The sequence below is a fragment of the Dipteris shenzhenensis genome, chromosome 26, assembly GCF_047967505.1.
Source record: "Dipteris shenzhenensis isolate YYH24624 ecotype China chromosome 26, Dip_SZ_1.0, whole genome shotgun sequence".
Classification (NCBI taxonomy): Eukaryota; Viridiplantae; Streptophyta; class Polypodiopsida; order Gleicheniales; family Dipteridaceae; genus Dipteris; species Dipteris shenzhenensis.
Window position 1 is genome coordinate 950,620 of NC_141621.1, and position 17,252 is coordinate 967,871.

Consider the following 17,252-nt stretch of genomic DNA (forward strand, 5'->3'; position numbering starts at 1 on the left):
TACTTTTCATGCTCATGATTGTATGCATAACATCCTCTCCTTATCTCATAAGCAGAACTCTGGACATCTACATTATAGACCTATAGGTTGTCAATTTCAAAAAGAAAATGTGGGTGGGAACAATATAAGAGAAACATACAAGGGTGTGATCCACTCTTTCATGAGCTGAAGCAATTGGTTTCTCTTCATTGTTGGGATCCATATCAATGCCATTGTCATCCACAAGAAAAGTCCAAGACATACCTGATTGTTGTGAAAATGACTAGTCTCTAGTCGACTTGTGCAAAAACGAGACAACCTAAAAAAGTATATAGTTCCCTAATGGAATTGATAGATCAAGGAATCCATGGGTTTATATCCTTCTACAACTAAGTCTACTACTTTTTCCTTTATGTTTGGTGATCTATTGCATTAACATATCAAGGAGTAGGTTGTCAGCTCCAACTTCTTTTGTACGTCTTTGGGAATTGTTTTGGTAGGACAACTTTTATAATTTCCTCTACAAAGCTTGCTTAGATTCTTATTTTTTCTAGAAATTGATGCCAATGACAATGTGATTGGATACATTAGGTTTCATATTACCTGTTTAAGGACATAGTGCTATGGTGGTCTGATTCTTATTGAATCAACATTGACCTCTCCAAGGGTGTATCTAACAACCATGACAAACTAGCTTGATATCATGGAGCTTCTCCTATTAAGTGATATATTTCTTTGGATTGATAGTTCACATTATTTTGTGATGTTTTAAACCTTTGATAGGCTATTTCTTTGAAGTGATATATCACATTATCTTCCAATGTTTTTAACCCTTGATAGGCAATGCTAAACGGCTATAATTTTTGGAATGCCTCTATCAGAACCCTCTAGTCCCCAAAATTATTATGTTTATGGATCAAAGAAATGGATCGCAGTGTATGGAAGAGCATGGGCTTTGTTTGAACATTGCACTGAAATAGACTACTTGGATCATGATTTTGAAGGTTCTGCTTGCTATCACCTATGATGTATGACTCTCCAAAAGTTAAAAAAACTCTCAAACTCATTCTAGAAAAACTCATAAAAAAGAATCCCCCCTTAGGAAAAACTTCATGAAAGAAATCTGACCTTCATGCAATTGATTTACTAATACTTATGGCCATATTATATAGGTAGTCATGATGGTGCACAAGGGAAATCGATGGGAAATCACTTGGAACAATTAGTTAAGAAGGTGGCAATTTAGTGATTCAAAATTGGTGTAGCCACGTAAGATGGTGGCCATTTAGGTTCCCTTATCAAATAAAATAAAGAGAGCAAATTAAGGGTCAAGCAATTTAGGGGGCTCACAAATTATTATTGGCACGATGTGATGCACCAATTTTAGGGCAATAACTCTCTTGAACATATATAATGCGGAGCCATTTCTAGGTCATTATGATAGGCAAAGTTTTCCCACTTGAATACTTATTGCTTTAAAGCCTTGCTCCTTGATATGTGTGTAGGAGCCATGTGATCATTGTAATCTTGAGAGTAGAGGTGAGACATAGCATGTAGCGGGTACATGTGAGAGAGTAGAAAGATACATAGTAACTTACACAATCTAAGACAACCCAGCTTAAATTTCCATGTTGTTAGAGGTGAGGAGTGTTAGAGCTATATATAGCTTGCCCTAACTTGAACTAGGTCTCACCTATATATATGTAACTAGTGATCAATATGAATCAGTCTTTGGGAGTCTATTTGGTGTGTCTATCATCTCTTCTTCTTCTCTCTCAACATGGTATCAGAGCTACAAAGGTTTTGCTATTTTATGCTCACTGTAATGAAGAAAGACAGGAAGTATTAGTTGTTGATTTGATTACACAGTGCTTTCAGTATCTCATCGCTTATTTTCTCTTGTCGATTTTGACATGTCTAACTTGATGTGGTTTTTTGGAGGTCTTCTGGTGCGAATTTGAGAAATTTATCAGTGGCAAATGGATCATAGATCATTCATAGAGCGTAGCTCTCGTTGTGCTCTTCGTTCTGAGCACTTAAACACCCTAATCGGACTTCGGAGCAGAAAGTTACGTCAGTTTTCGTGACGACTACTTTTTTCTTGGTTTCGTGATTGGCACGCTCGTACTGCTTTTTGCCAAGAATCTCGTGGCTTCGTGATAAACGTATTGGTTTCGTGATCAGCACGATCGTAGTGCTTTTCGCCAAAAATACCTCCGTTTCGTGATCAACAAGTTCTGCTTTTCTCCAAAAATATCGTGGTTTCGTGATCAACAAGCTCAAAGCGCTTTCTTGGCATGCATGCTATTTCTAGTATACTCCCATCTCACGTTCTATCCTTTTTTGGAGTATCTCGAGTTTTATATTTTCAGAGCGACCATTGTATTCTTGATCATTGATGTGAGCTCTGACAAACATATTCTCCCGAAGTATGATGGCAACGTCTATAATCATCAATGGCTTTCCTTCTGGCCAACGATCTGTTCCTCTGTTTCAAGGACATGGTTTTCCTGGTTGGAAAGTGAAGATGTTATTGATACTCGAAGGTGATAATCTTTCAGATATTGTTCTTGGTGATCTCGTTTGTCCATCCCAACCTGTTGATGCAACTCCAAATCATGCTCTTGTGACTCAAGGCCCTCTCTTTGAGAAATGGAGATCTGACTTTGCTGATTGGCGTTCTCGTGATAAAGCAGCTCGTCGGTATATTTTATCTACTCTACATGATTCTCTTATGCTGGATGTATATGCCCTTCCTTCTTCTCATGCAATATGGGAATATCTCGTTTCTACTTTTGAGAAGAAATCTGTCACAGAGATTCTTTATCTTCGTAATCTTTTGAGCACTCCGTACAAAGTTGGAGCTCCGATGACAACTCATATTGACTCATTCAAGAATATCGTCAATCAACTTGATGCTGCTGGTGCACCTATTCCACGAAATCAATTGGTGACCTATCTTCTCGACACAGTCCAGGATCCATTATATGATAATATTGTTACCATCCTTTCCAACAAAAACGAGATTGATTTTGATCAAACATGTATTTCTTTGATTGAGTACGCTCAACGACGCGAGCATCGTAAAGACCCTCATGAATCTGTGATGATAACAATGGATGATGCAGATTCAGAGATAGCTTGTGTTGCTTGCAAGCGTCCTTTCTTCAAATATGGACGTGGTAGTTATGGACGTGGTGGTCATCCGTATAGAGGTGGCAATTCTTCTCGTCTCAAATATCCTGAGAAACATTGTTCTTACTGTGATAAGCATGGTCATGTTATCTCTGATTGTTGGGCTCGGCAATATGATGAGGAACATGGTGTTACCACTAAGCAACCCCGCTTATCCAATAATTCTCCTTACGAATATTGTGGCGGAAATCATCCATCCTTTCGGTGTTACAAGAGGCGTTATGATTGTGAACGTACTCAAGCATATGCTACTCAACAACAAGATGCCCATACGCATCAAGAGGCAAATCATATCTATTCTGATGTCTCTCCAGAAAGGATACTTCATGTTCGAGATGGTTCCACTTTTATTGTTGATTCTGGTGCTACTGGTAATATGACATATCAATCTCAATGGTTACATAATTATCATGCTCTTCCTCACAAGAAATTGGTTTATCTTGCTGATGACACTACTTGTCAAGTCATGGGCGTTGGAGATTTATATCTTGGCACTTTTTCTTCAACAAGAGTCTTGCGAGGCGTTCTCCATGTTCCAGATCTTCAGAGTAATCTTCTTTCTGTTGCACGACTTGTTGATCTTGGTCTCTTTATTGGCTTTGACCACACACAGTGTTGGATTGAAAAAGATGGACATACCATAGCAATTGCTCCTCGGAATGGTAACCTCTTTCAACTTTCCTTAAATGATGATATTGCTAATGTGGTTACAGCCCCTGGTGATTTGGACTGCAAGCTATGGCATCATCGTTTTGTTCATTCGGATTTTTCCAAGCTACTTGCTATAAATCGTCATGATCTTGTGGATGGTATGAATCTTCCAGCTCGTCCTCACATGGGCCTATGTGAATATTGCGCTCTTGGCAAGCATCATCGAAAACCCTTTCATGCATCTACTTCAACTCATTCATATGCTTTATTGGATCTTATTCACACTGATATATGTGGACCTTTTCCTCCATCCAAGTCTTTCTACAGGTATTTCATCACTTTCATTGACCATTGGTCAAGATATACAACTGCATTTCTCTTGCGACATAAGTCAGAGGCCTTATCAGTATTCAAGCAATATAAAACTGCTGCAGAACTTCATACTGGTTTTCAGATCAAGACCCTTCGTAGTGACAATGGTGGAGAATATATTTCTAATCTTTTTAATGATTATTGCATTGAGTGTGGCATTCATCGTGAATATACTGTTCCATACTATCCTCAACAAAATGCTCACGCAGAGCGTAAGAATCGCACTTCTCTTGATGCTATGAGATGTATGCTCCTTCATTCTGGATTATCTCGAAGCTTTTGGGCAGAAGCACTTTTGACAGCCATCTTTGTGCAAAATCATCTTCCTACAACTGCACCTTCTGGTCAGATATACCAATCACAGCTTGGACAGGGGAGACTCCTTCTGTATCACATTTTCGAACTTTTGGTTGCATTGCTTATATTCATGTACCAAAAGAGAAACAGAAAAAGCTAGATCTTCCTGATAAAAGGTCATATTCATTGGATATTCTCCGAATTCTAAAGGTTATAAATTCTATGATCCCTCTTCTAAGAAGGTGATAATCAATCGTGATGCCATATTCAATGAGCAGTTAATGGGAGGGGCATGGTATACCGAGGATGCAGAGGAAACTGAGTCCTTACTTTCTGCCTTTCCTTTTCTATTTGATACTGATTCCACTTCTGATGTCATTACTACTCGTTCACCTGATGGCATCACTGCTACTCCATCTGCAGAGCAATGTGTTGACAATCTTGATTTGGATCCTGCACATACACAGGCCTCTGATGATAGTGTTGATATTTATGTTGATCTGCCTATTGATTTTGAACATGGTTCTACTCATGATTGTGTTGATGACTTTGAAATCATTGATCATGCAATGGTTGCTCACGAAGACCCTACTACTTATATAGAAGCTATCTCTCTGCACAAAAGAGTCAATGGCAAGAGGCAATGGAAGCTGAATATGATTCTTTGATCTCTAAAGGTACATGGGTTCTTACTGAACTACCTCCTGGTCGCACTCCTATCAAATGTAAGTGGGTTTATAAAACCAAAACTAAAGCTGATGGTTCTTTTGACAAGTTTAAAGCTCGTGTCTGGTTGCAAAAGGATACTCACAAATTGCAAGAGTTGATTATCATGATACTTTTTCACCCGTTGTTCATAGCACAAGTATTCGGGTACTCTTGGCTTTTGCTACTCAATTTGATTAGGAGATTCATCAAATGGATGTGAAAACTGCTTTTCTTAATGGAGATCTTAAAGAGGAGATTTATATGGAGCAACCAGAAGGGTTCATACTTCCCGGTCAGGACCATCTTGTTTGTCACCTTCATCATGCTCTTTATGGTCTAAAACAAGCTTCCCGTTCTTGGTACATGAAAATTGATCAGTTTCTAACATCTCAAGGTTTCAACTCTTATTTCTCTGATCCCAACTTATATGCCAAACATGATGGTGCTCTTTTTGTCATTCTTGCTCTTTATGTGGATGACACCATACTTGTTTCCAACAATCTCGATTTCTTGCAAAATGTCAAGAAAATCTTATCCTCAGCATTTGATATGGTTGATCTTGGAGACATTCATTCATGTCTTGGTATTCAAGTTTAGCGATTTCGTCACAAGGGAATTTTGCTACTTCGACAAACAAAATTCATTCAAGATGCAGTTCAAAAGTTTGGCTTGACGAATGCTCACTCTGCGACCACTCCTTGTCTTGTGAGCTCTGTCAAAAATACTCGATTGACTCATGAGGTTGAGGTTTCACATCAACCCTATGCCAATCTTGTTGGTTGCCTACAGTTTGTCGGTTTGAACACTCGACCAGATATTCTTTTTACTGCCAATCAGTATTTGAAAGGCACTTCTGATTTTGGGTTAGTTTATCGACGTCATACAAAATCATCTTCTGTGATGTCTCTTGATCTTTTGGGATATACAGATGCAGATTGGGCAAGCTCTCACTTCTCTATGCGGTCTACAAGCAGTAATTGCTTCTTTATCAATGGTTTCTTGGTCTCTTGGGCAAGTAAGAAGCAACTTTGTGTTGTTGTTTCTACCACAGAATCTGAGTATGTAGCGGCTTCTCTAGTAGCTCAAGAATTGGTTTGGCTACGACAATTGCTTGCAGATATTGGTCATCCTCCATCATCCAGTACTCCTCTCAGATGTGATAATCAAAGTGCCATAAGTCTGGCTAAAGACTATGTTCAGCATAACAAATCCAAACATATTGCTGTTCATTATCATTATGTCAAACATGAAGTGAAGAAAGGGATGATAATGATTGAACATTGTCCTACTTCTCTGATGATTGCAAATATTCTCACTAAAGGACTTAGTGAGGCACGCTTCACAGTGCTACGATCAGAACTTGGAGTTCTTGCAGCTTCTCTCTTCCAAGATTAACACACCTATGGGTGACCTTTTGTATATAAATGCATATCTACATTACATACTTGTAAATAATTGTACAAATGATCAACTTGTATACTTGTATATAGGAGCTCGGGTTTTTCCCTTGTGCTCCCCAAGGGTTTTTTCATCCGTAGCTAGAGACCTTTGTTTGAGTGGGGGTGTTAGAGCTATATATAGCTTGCCCTAACTTGAACTAGGTCTCACCTATATATATGTAACTAGTGATCAATATGAATCAGTCTTTGGGAGTCTATTTGGTGTGTCTATCATCTCTTCTTCTTCTCTCTCAACAAGGAGATGTAACCTCTAGTCCTAGCTGGTTGTAATGTGTGCACATGTAAAATGTTGAGTGTAGAGACAAGCAATAGCATGGGAAGTTGACTAGATCCATGCGAGGAGTAGAAAGATATATAATAGTAGATGATTTTCGTCCTAATTTCCATCAAGATAGAAATGGGTAGGCCTCTCCTATCCCAATTGGTTGCGATGTATGTAGCATGTTTTGGTGAAAAAAGCATGCACATTGGAGTGGGTTTGTGAGGGATTAGATAGTACCTTTGTGTAGTTTAAGATTTAAAAAACCTAATTCTCATTCAAGTAAAGGTGAGGAGATGGTACAAATGGAGAGTCATATTGTACAAACCAAATCTTGCACCTTGTCAATAGTTACTAAAATCATGATGAGTTATGTATTGCCTTTCTATATCATGGATGAAGTTTGATTTTGGCCAAAGCTCTATGCAATTCATCGAAGTGAAAATGGTTGTATATGATGGGCTAGGTAATTTGTTATTGAGTAAATACAAAGAATGGCATTTGACATGTTTGAGAGTTTCATCAATAAAAGTAGGCTTGTAGGGAAGGAATGATGAAGATTTTGACAATTCTTGAAAAGTGGAAGGTTCTCACAAGACAAAACAATTAGGTATACAATTCTTGAAAAGTGGAAAGTTTTTGCAAATAGTTTTTCGTGACCTAGACCTCCATTTCTCTCACTCACACAAATGTGTTCCACTACAAGAAGTTTTTTGTGTATTGGACCTCCAAGAACTTTGTCTCACTCACATAGTAAAGAAATGGATTGTTCAATTGCATCTTCGAGGAAAGCTAAGGAGGTTGAAAACAATGACGATGATGACGGGAAGTATGGGATGTAAAAGGACAAGAGGCAAGTCATCTTGGTAGTTAGTGGTGGTGAGGGGGTGAGGAGCTCCTCTCGTAAGTACAACTACTTCAAGAGGAGTGGTTGAAGGGAACGATAATGTGAAGTATGTGCATTGTCTTCTATTCTATTCTATATGGAGACTAATACCATACCAGCCACGTGGCAAGTATGGGGAGGTTTGTGATGCATTATAGAGCTTTGAGGGTGGAGGAGGGAGGTTCAGGGAGAGAGGAGGATGAGGACGATGTTGGAGCACCATGTGGCACTGCGAGGACACTACTAGAGTGTAGAGGGATAGACCAAATGTGGAAGACTGCAAGCAGGAAGCCACGTGGCATGTAAGCATTGCTCTGGATTTTGCTCGCAGGTCTGACGCCTACAAACAGGAGACACAAAGAGAGAGAGAGAGAGAGAGGGGAGGGTAGGGGAGGAAATGCAAGAAAGTGTATAAATGGGCCACAAACACTTGACCAAGCCAGCGTGAAAGCTTTGCATGCGCAGACTACATGACGCGATCCAACCCTCCATTTCGTTGCAGATCCCCAAGTCTTGGATTAAATGTAACCACAATTGCAATGGACATGTGAGGGTGGGTAGCGCAGACACATGGCATTGCTAGGCATTTGCCACACATGGGTTGCACGGGTAAACAGGGCGAAGTAGGACGGAGCATGTGACATGTGCCACGTGGCGACTTGCCAGGTCAAATCCTGGGCACAGAGGTAGCAATGGGCATAGCGTGTGCAAATGGGTAGATGCCATGTGTCCACATAGGTTACTCAGTGTAGAGGTTGAGTCAATGCGATGAGGCGGCTGCTCAGAGCAAAGGGAGAGTCCAAAGGATGCGGGTCCCACAAAGATGCAACGAATGATGTGGCATGGGCCACATGACATCGAGTAATGAGAGTTGGTGGTGCAATAAAAATGGTGTGGGATTCACACGCAGTGGTAAAATTCAAATATGCCGGCGTGGGATTCAAATGTGCCGGCTAGATTCACACGTGGTGCAAGCGAGCGAGGAGAGAGAGAGATTTATATATATATACCTATATATATGTATATATGTGTGTGTGTGTGTGTGTGTGTTTGTGTACACACACACACACACACACACATATACCTATATATATATATATACAATTTATTAATTTAACTATATTTTATATTTAAAAAAATATATACATTGTGTGTGTGTGTGTAACGCGTGCGCCCGTGAGAGAGAGAGAGAGAGAGAGAGAGAGAGAGAGAGATTTATATCTCTGTGTGTGTATGTTCACCCCCCGAAAAAAAAGTGTGTGTGAATGTTTGTATGTATGTTATATGCTGCGAGAGAGAGAGAGAGACAGACAGAGAGACAGAGACGGAGATAGAGACAGAGAGACACACAGAGAGAGAGAGAGAGAGATACCAAGAGAGAGAGGACAAGAGAAGAGAGAGATGGAGAGAGAGAGAGAGAGGGCAAGAAAAGAGAGAGAGATAGAGAGAGAGAGAGAGAGAAAGAGAGAGAGATTATATAATATAATATATCATATATATATATATATAAGATATTTATTAATATTTTAAGACGTAGTGTTTTATGTGTGTGTGTGTGCGCGCGCGCGCACACACGCATGTTGTATGTATGCATATGTTTTTCAAAAATTTTCTTAAAATTCCTCAAGTTTGAGATTTATAAATGAAGCCCTAAATTTTATTATACGCAATAGATGAGACCCAGTGGAGTGGGTCTCTAGCCTGTTGTTGACGGGTCAGGTTACTCATCCCCATAATCGGAGGGGGCTGGAATCCAGCAAGATCGCTTCTCCTTGGCTTCACTCGCAAAACAATGCTCCCGAGCCCCAGCGAGCAAGAACAAGCAAATTCGATGAATTTACAGGATATCAGCACAAGCTATATTCGATGAATTTACAAGAACAAGCGAATGGATGAATTTACAAAATTTGATGCGCGTGCATAGTAGCGGGCCCATTGAACATGTGCACATTCGAATAGCACCTCTGCAAGTGTGTTTTTTGTGTATTGTGCATGAAATTCGACGAAAAATGGGATTTAAGAAAAGTAAAAACTAAGGGTGAGCACAACAAATAGCATAAGATCACACCACAAGCCTCAAAAGTATAATTAACATTTAAGTATCTGATATTTACATGGCATGGAAACCCTTACTTCAATTAAGCCTTTGATGACTCCCCCATATAGATCAAGGAATCCATGTGTTTACATCCTTCTACAACTAAGTCTACTACTTTTTCCTTTCTGTTTGGCGATCTATTGCATTAATATATCAAGGATTAAGTTGTGAGGTCCAACTTCTTTTGTATGTCTTTGGGGTTTGTCTTGGTAAGACAACTATTATATTTTTCTCTACAAAGCTTTCTTAGATTCTGATTTTTCCTAGAAATTGATGCCAATGCCAATGTGATTGGACACATTATGTTGCATATTACTTGTTTAAGGACATAGTTCTATGGTGGTCTAATTCTTATTGAATCAACTTTGACCTCTCCAAGGGTGTATTTGACAACCATGATAACTAGCTTGATATCATGGAGCTTCTCCTATTAAGTGATATATTGCTTTGGAGTGATAATTCACATTATTTTGCGATGTTTTAAAGCTTTGATAGGCTATTTCTTTGAAGTGATATATCACATTATTTTGTAATGTTTTTATCCTTTGATAGGCAATGCTATATGGCTATAATTTTTGGAATGTATTTGTGAGAACCGTCTAACCCCCAAAGATTCTTATGTTTATGGATCAAAGAAATGGATCGCAGTGTATGGAAGAGCATGGACTTTGTGTGAACAGTTGACTGAAAAAGACTACTTGGATCATGATTTTCAAGGTTCTTCTTGCTTTCACCTATGATGTATTACTCTCAAAAAGGAAAAAAAAACTCTCAAACTCCTTGTAGTAAAACTCGTAAAAAAGAATCCCCCCTTAGAAAAAATCTTCGTGAAAGAAATATGACCTTCATGCAATTGCTTTAGTAATGCTTATGGCCATATTATAAAGGTAGTCATGATGGCGTACAAGGGAAATTGAGGAGAAACCACTTCGAGCAATTACTCAAGAAGGTGGCAATTTAGTGATTCAAAATTGGTGTAGCCACGTAAGATGGTGGCAATTTAGATTCCCTTATCAAATAAAATGAAGAGAGCAATTTAAGGGTTAAGCAATTTAGGGGGCTCACAAAAGAAGTGGGGTGTTCAACTGCATCTTAGAGGAAAGCTAGGGAGGTTGACAACGATGACGATGATGACGGGAAGTATGGGATGTAAAAGAAGACGACGCAAGTCTTCTTGGTAGTTAGTGGTGGTGAGTGGGTGAGGAGCTCCTCTCGGAAGTTCAACTACTTCAAGAGGAGTCGTTGAAGGGAACGAAAATGTGAAGTATGTGCATTGTCTTTTATATAAAGGGTGAGTATTAGATTACACAGTGAATACTTTTGGATAGTGATGAAGACAAGCCTACTAATCATCTTGATATTAGTAGTAGCAGCAACGGCAACGCCATCTAACGAGAGCGACCAACATTTATTAGTAGACCCTGGGTACTCTGGCACAGGGTATAAAAGTATTTTCCACAATTGCCGAAATGTAGGCGGAAGATATTATGGCTATCGTGGCATGTGTTATCGAATGCGGCAAGGCATAGGGTCCAATGCCGAAGGAGGATGCTCTTTTACATGATTAGCCAAAAGTGAATAATACAATAACGACCCAGGTGTAAATTGGGGTTTTTAGATGTCGATCATGGCCAAAACAATAATGACCTCTTAATGTTGGGTTTTAAGGGGTCAAGTTTGTGGATTTCCACGTGTAATCCTTTTTTGAAAAAGTTAATTGAATTGTAGCCACGCTTTCTCCTATGCTTTTGGTAGCTGCTTTTTGCTTTTGGTACCTGTGATCATACTTCGAAGATCCGGAGCTTCTCGGCTTCGCGCTCTCCCTCTGCTTCTCACTCCACTCCCTGCGCCCACCGCTCCCCTCCCCTCCCCGCTCAACCCCCTCTCCCTCCGCTCTGCCCCGCTGCAGAGGTAATTCACTGCAGATTGAGATCAGAGCATTGCTGAAAAGAATACTCACGACGCAGAAATCACTGTAGTGATTCTCGATGTGCACGTAAAAGAAGAATTCGCAAAAGGAAGGAGATAAGGTGATCGGAGTGAGGCATCTGTAAAGCACGTCAAATTTGGTGTGCGAGATTGGATTGAACCACGTCCTGGAGGAGATCGAGAGGATTTTGCTCAAAGAACAGATTAGGGGCTTTCGTTGCGCTCTGCTCTTCATTACGTTATATCATGTCGATCCTCAAGATTATTTTAGTAACACGTCCCCTAGAGGCTTGCCAACGTGAATCGCTCCTTTCAGACGTTCGCCATAAGTTCAATCACTTGGACGAAGATATGGTTGTCTTGCGCCAACAACAAGAAGTTCCAAATCAAGTTGTTGTAGATGATGATTCCAAAATATTATTCAAGGTCATTGTGATTACAAGCATCGCATGGCCCATTGAAGTTCCCAGTTATGACTTGGAGTCGATCGAGAAAGAAATTCGGGACAAACTTAAACCCTTAGACAAATACACTATCCAATTGCGGGCTATTGACACGAACGAAGATGACCCAAAAGATTGGACCAGCCAAACTCTCATCATGCGATGTTCTAGCGCGGGATGTTGTACCTTACCTTATGATTAGTCTTCAGCTTTGATTTTACAACAAGCCCACATCGATCGCCCGTTATGTACATAGAAGCAAAACAAATGGATTCTTGAAATGTTCTCTAATTTTATTCCGCACAGTTTTTGGAAGTTAAGTTTAAAACTCTTTTCCAATTCTCTTGTCATCTCAGTTGTTTTCTTGGAAAGGAAAAGGTTGTACGTATCTAGATCCATTTCATATCTCAGTGGCATTGTGTTGGTGGTCAATTCGTGTAAGCATTGGTAAGCGAGGCAGGGGCATGTTTTTTTGTGATACATAGGGTGCAGGTTGATGTTCGTGCATGATAATTATCATCTCAACCAAATGTGTTATAATCACATTAGATCAATGGGCTTTTCGGGTGCTTAGTTTCGTTGTCGAACCTCCGGTTCAAAGTTTGTTGCATATATATATGCTCTATGCTTACTGCAGATACCTCTGTTCAGATTCGTTTGCTCTTGTTATGCATCAAGGCAGGGCATCTCACAGTTGTGTAGCAAACAAGTGATTGGGCACTCCCATCAAGTTGTGCGGAAGCTATATATCTTCATATCTCCTACATCTCATCGTGCCCTGGTTTCGCCACTTGCTCCCCATGGTGCAGGACCCATCAACAAATTCTAGGTCGCATCCAGGGAAACACCCTTAGTTTGGTCTGGCTTGTTCAGCCTAGGATATTCACCATGTGGAGAGCTGAATTGCCTCCTTATTAAAGCCTTTTTCTTTTTCAAAGCTGGTCATGCTTTATCTTTGAAAGCGTAGGCAAGCATGAAGCATATCTGTTGAATCAGAGCACCAATCTCAAACACATGGTAGCTGTAGTAGAAAGTCGCAATATAAAAAGAAGTATTAAGATGTGGCTTTGCCACCACCATTCCCAGAGAGCTCCATTAGGCACAACACAGTGCTTATAGGACAATCACGAATAACATGCGTGGCTGCTACACACATTTGAATCCTCTCAGAGATATCAAAAAAAGACTGATTGTTGCAAGCACTCTCGACTAAAGCCCAAGCATGAGTGATCATTTCAAGAATATTTGTCCACGTGTCATTAAAGAAAGACTATAACAGTAGGCAGAGAGGAGACTATTCCTTCCAAAGATCTACAGGATGCACTCCACTAAATGGCTCAGTGTTGCTGCTCAAGAGGATGTAGCCAATGGATACTGGCTGGAAACTGTTGCTGCACCAAGGCTGATGCCTCCTCTTGAATGGGCCAGAGGCTGAGGGAGAGCTGAAAGCTGGAATAGTGGGGGGAATACTAGGGAGACTTTTCTTTCCAGCTAGATGTACAATCTGAAAATGAAAAATGGAAAGGAAGTTTGCCCATCTCATGTGCTTTTCTGACAACTTTCTCTGAGTAAGGAAGTATCGCAGCGATTGATGATCAGTTTGCACATAAAAATCAGCACCTAAAAGATGTGCTTCCACACAATAAGAGCAAGAATTACAGCTACCAACTCTTGCATATATACATTCATGTTGTGTTCAGGATCTCGAAGCAGCCTGCTCTCATATGCAACCACTCTACCTTCCTGCATAAGGACTCCACCAACACTATTGCCGCTTGCATCACATTGAAGAACAAAAGGCTTTCGCAAGTCTGGCAAAATGATGACCGTATCAAAGAATAGCTTTTCTTTCAGGTCATTGAATGCTGCAATTTCTTTCTTCCCCCAACGGAAAGGCACTACCTTCTTCTGCAAAGCATGTAAGGGTGAAGCTATCTCAACAAAATAACGAATGAAGCGCCGATACAAGCCAAGAAAACTACGAACTTCACGTAGGTTCTTCAATGGAGGCCAATTCTTGATTGCCTTTATCTTGGCAGGATCCATCCTCACTCCATCTTGTGAGATGATGTGTCCCAGGAAATGTATCTCTGGCATGAAGAACTCACTCTTCTTTGTGTTGACCAGCAAGTTGTGTTTCCTGAGTTCTGCAATTACAACTGCCAAGTGTTGCCTACGCTCCTCTTCATCTTTCGAGTGCACAATAATGTCATCAAAGAATGTACCCACAAACTTCTTGTGCTCTCTGAAAATACAATCCATCATGTGATTGAAGGTAGCAGGAGCATTAGTCAAACCAAATGGCATGACAAGAAACTCATAAAGCCCAAAAGTGGTCTTGAAGGCAGTCTTATGTACATCTTCGGGCCTGATTCGTATCTTGGCAGGGTCCATCCTCACTCCATCTTGTGAGATGATGTGTCCCAGGAAATGTATCTCTGGCATGAAGAACTCACTCTTCTTTGTGTTGACCAGCAAGTTGTGTTTCCTGAGTTCTTCAATTACAACTGCCAAGTGTTGTCTATGCTCCTCTTCATCTTTCGAGTGTACAATAATGTCATCAAAGAATTTACCCACAAACTTCCTGTGCTCTCTGAAAATGCGATCCATCATGTGATTGAAGGTAGCAGGAGCATTAGTCGGAAGCAGCATGCACATTGCTATATCTCTTATGTTATGGTTCTAGTCCTTGTCCATAAAAGCATGAAAATAGAAGCAGCATGTGCGTTGCTATAACTCTTATGTTCTGGTTCTAGTTCTTGTGCATAAGATCTGTTGGAGATTGTTTATTGGCTTTAATCTTTTCTTTGCAATAGAACTTGACTCATAGGAGCGCCAATCCTATGCTAGTCATCGTCACAACTGAGTCTGCCCTTCACCTCGAGAGTTCTGACGGAACTAAATACGAATATCTTTGCATAAAGGGGCATTCATCTGTGTGTAGGTATGTGGGCACACCTATGTGTGAGAGTATTGTTGTACAATCGCTATATTACTGTTGGATGCTGATGATGTTAGTGGGAATACCATAGCAGTTTGTCCTTGCTATGCACGATGAAGTTTATGATTTTCAACCCTGTGGTGACTATCATAAGTTTACTGCAGTGTTTGTTTTACTTTTAGAGGATGAGTTTGTGTGTGTTCTTGGCTCATTTTCCATTTTTTTCCCTAGAGAGAGAAAGTTCTATTAATGCTTGAAAAAACCAACCATACAAATCAGTCAACTGGGGGTTGATGATGTGGAAGAAATGCCAGAAAAAGAAACTACTTGTTAACTAGCCTGTTTTCAGAAAACCCAGCTCACTGCCTGGGGAATCTCAGAACAGGGGCTAGCAAAGTGGGTGGAGGGCTATACATCTAGCGAACGCCTTGCTCCGTAAAGACATACAAGACACCTGCAGGCCAAGCCTTGTAGAAATGCTGCCACCTATTAGCGATCGCCTCAGATCTCGATGTCTCACGCTTCGAGATGTTGCGCAGGGTGTAGTGATGTCTTGCCAGATGGTTGTAAATTCCTGCTCACTTTTTATCTCTCACAACTCCTGAGAAATAGAGCATCCAACCACAAGTGTCAAAACATGTACCGCATCACTTGTGAAGCATAAACCATGCATTTACTGTTGCATCAAAGGTATTTTCCACTTTCTGTAAATTGCATACCAGAGAATAAAGAGTGACTGCAAATGTCCCAAAATGCATTTACTGCATCATGACCTTTGCATTAGTGCATATATGCATCCAACTTTGCATCATTTTTAATGCATTTGCCACACTTCAAAGCATCCAATCTTGGACTGAAGGTAAATCCCGAGGCACAAGTTTGCCCCAAATGTTCACTATAGTGACAATTCCTACACTAGACCTCACTTCCACTCTACCAAGTGTTCAAGGCACACATCAACCACCCAATGGTGGGATTTGCCAAGTGGATGGCGGAAAGAGGAGCTTACTTGGGCATAAATGCCACCCTGTCCCTATTTTTGAACATCATTATCTTTGCAACAAAAGACCAGATGCCAAAGCTATGAACAGCAAAGTTGCAGGTTGTGGGAAGCTCTACAACTTCTTAGTTAACTACAGGTCCAAAATCCTTACGTATTCACTGGTATTCGCACCTGAAAATGGCCTCCTGCTCACTTTTTCAGACTGTCAAGGGACTTGGAAAAAATTTGGATCAAGCTGTACACTCAAAGCTTGTCTGCCTTCACGAGCTCCCTCTCGCCACCTTCAAGCTCCCCTGAGCTTCTAGAGCTCCTTCTCAATTGCCCGGATATAGACGGATGCTCCTCCAACATTGTTTCCCTGGAACTAGCTCCTTCAACCTTCCTCACATAATTGTATAGCAAACGGGTTGCTGCATAATCCTGGAAGCCACCCTTCTTATCTTGCAAATGACAGCCTTGTGGGTTTGTTGCTGCTTTCCCCAGTTGACAAAATGTGACAGACCGGGTCCTTCTTTTGCTATGCTTCCAAGTCTGCTGCTCACGGGCTGCTGTAGATGGGCGTCTGCAACCTTCGTCTGGGCCTCTGTCAACGCGGCACCCGCGTCTGTGAGTTCGTCGACTGTCCATGCCAAAAAAATTCATGTTGACCAAGCCTGCGATTTTCAAGGGAAACCTTTGATTTTTGTCTCTTGAGTGGTCTTCTAGTTCACTGGGAGTCTGTCTCTCTTTTGTCCCTGTAGTGGGGGGAGTCCTCTACCCCCTCCACCTTTACTCAAGCTCTTGCACATAGGAGATGCCCATAGCAAATACCAAGAAAAGGGATTTCCCCCTTTCTTCTTGCACAAGCAGCTTTGCCTCTTTCTTCAAGATCCAATTTCCAGCTACAGGAAATCTGCAGGCCGCCCCTGCTCATGGGATGCACCGCTTGAAGCTCCACCGGGCTCTCTCCTTGTTGGCCACACTCCACCAAGCTCAACCAAGCTCTGATACCAATTGTGGGAGTAGGAAAGGACCAGCACACAAAGGGATGA

The 17,252-nt window shown here is 40.8% G+C and overlaps 1 pseudogene; it reads left to right on the top strand.

Annotated features, from left to right (window-relative positions):
* Positions 1-2,410: 2,410 nt before the first annotated feature.
* On the top strand, positions 2,411-12,479 carry LOC147884510 (uncharacterized; annotated as a pseudogene).
* The last annotated feature ends 4,773 nt before the right edge of the window (positions 12,480-17,252 follow it).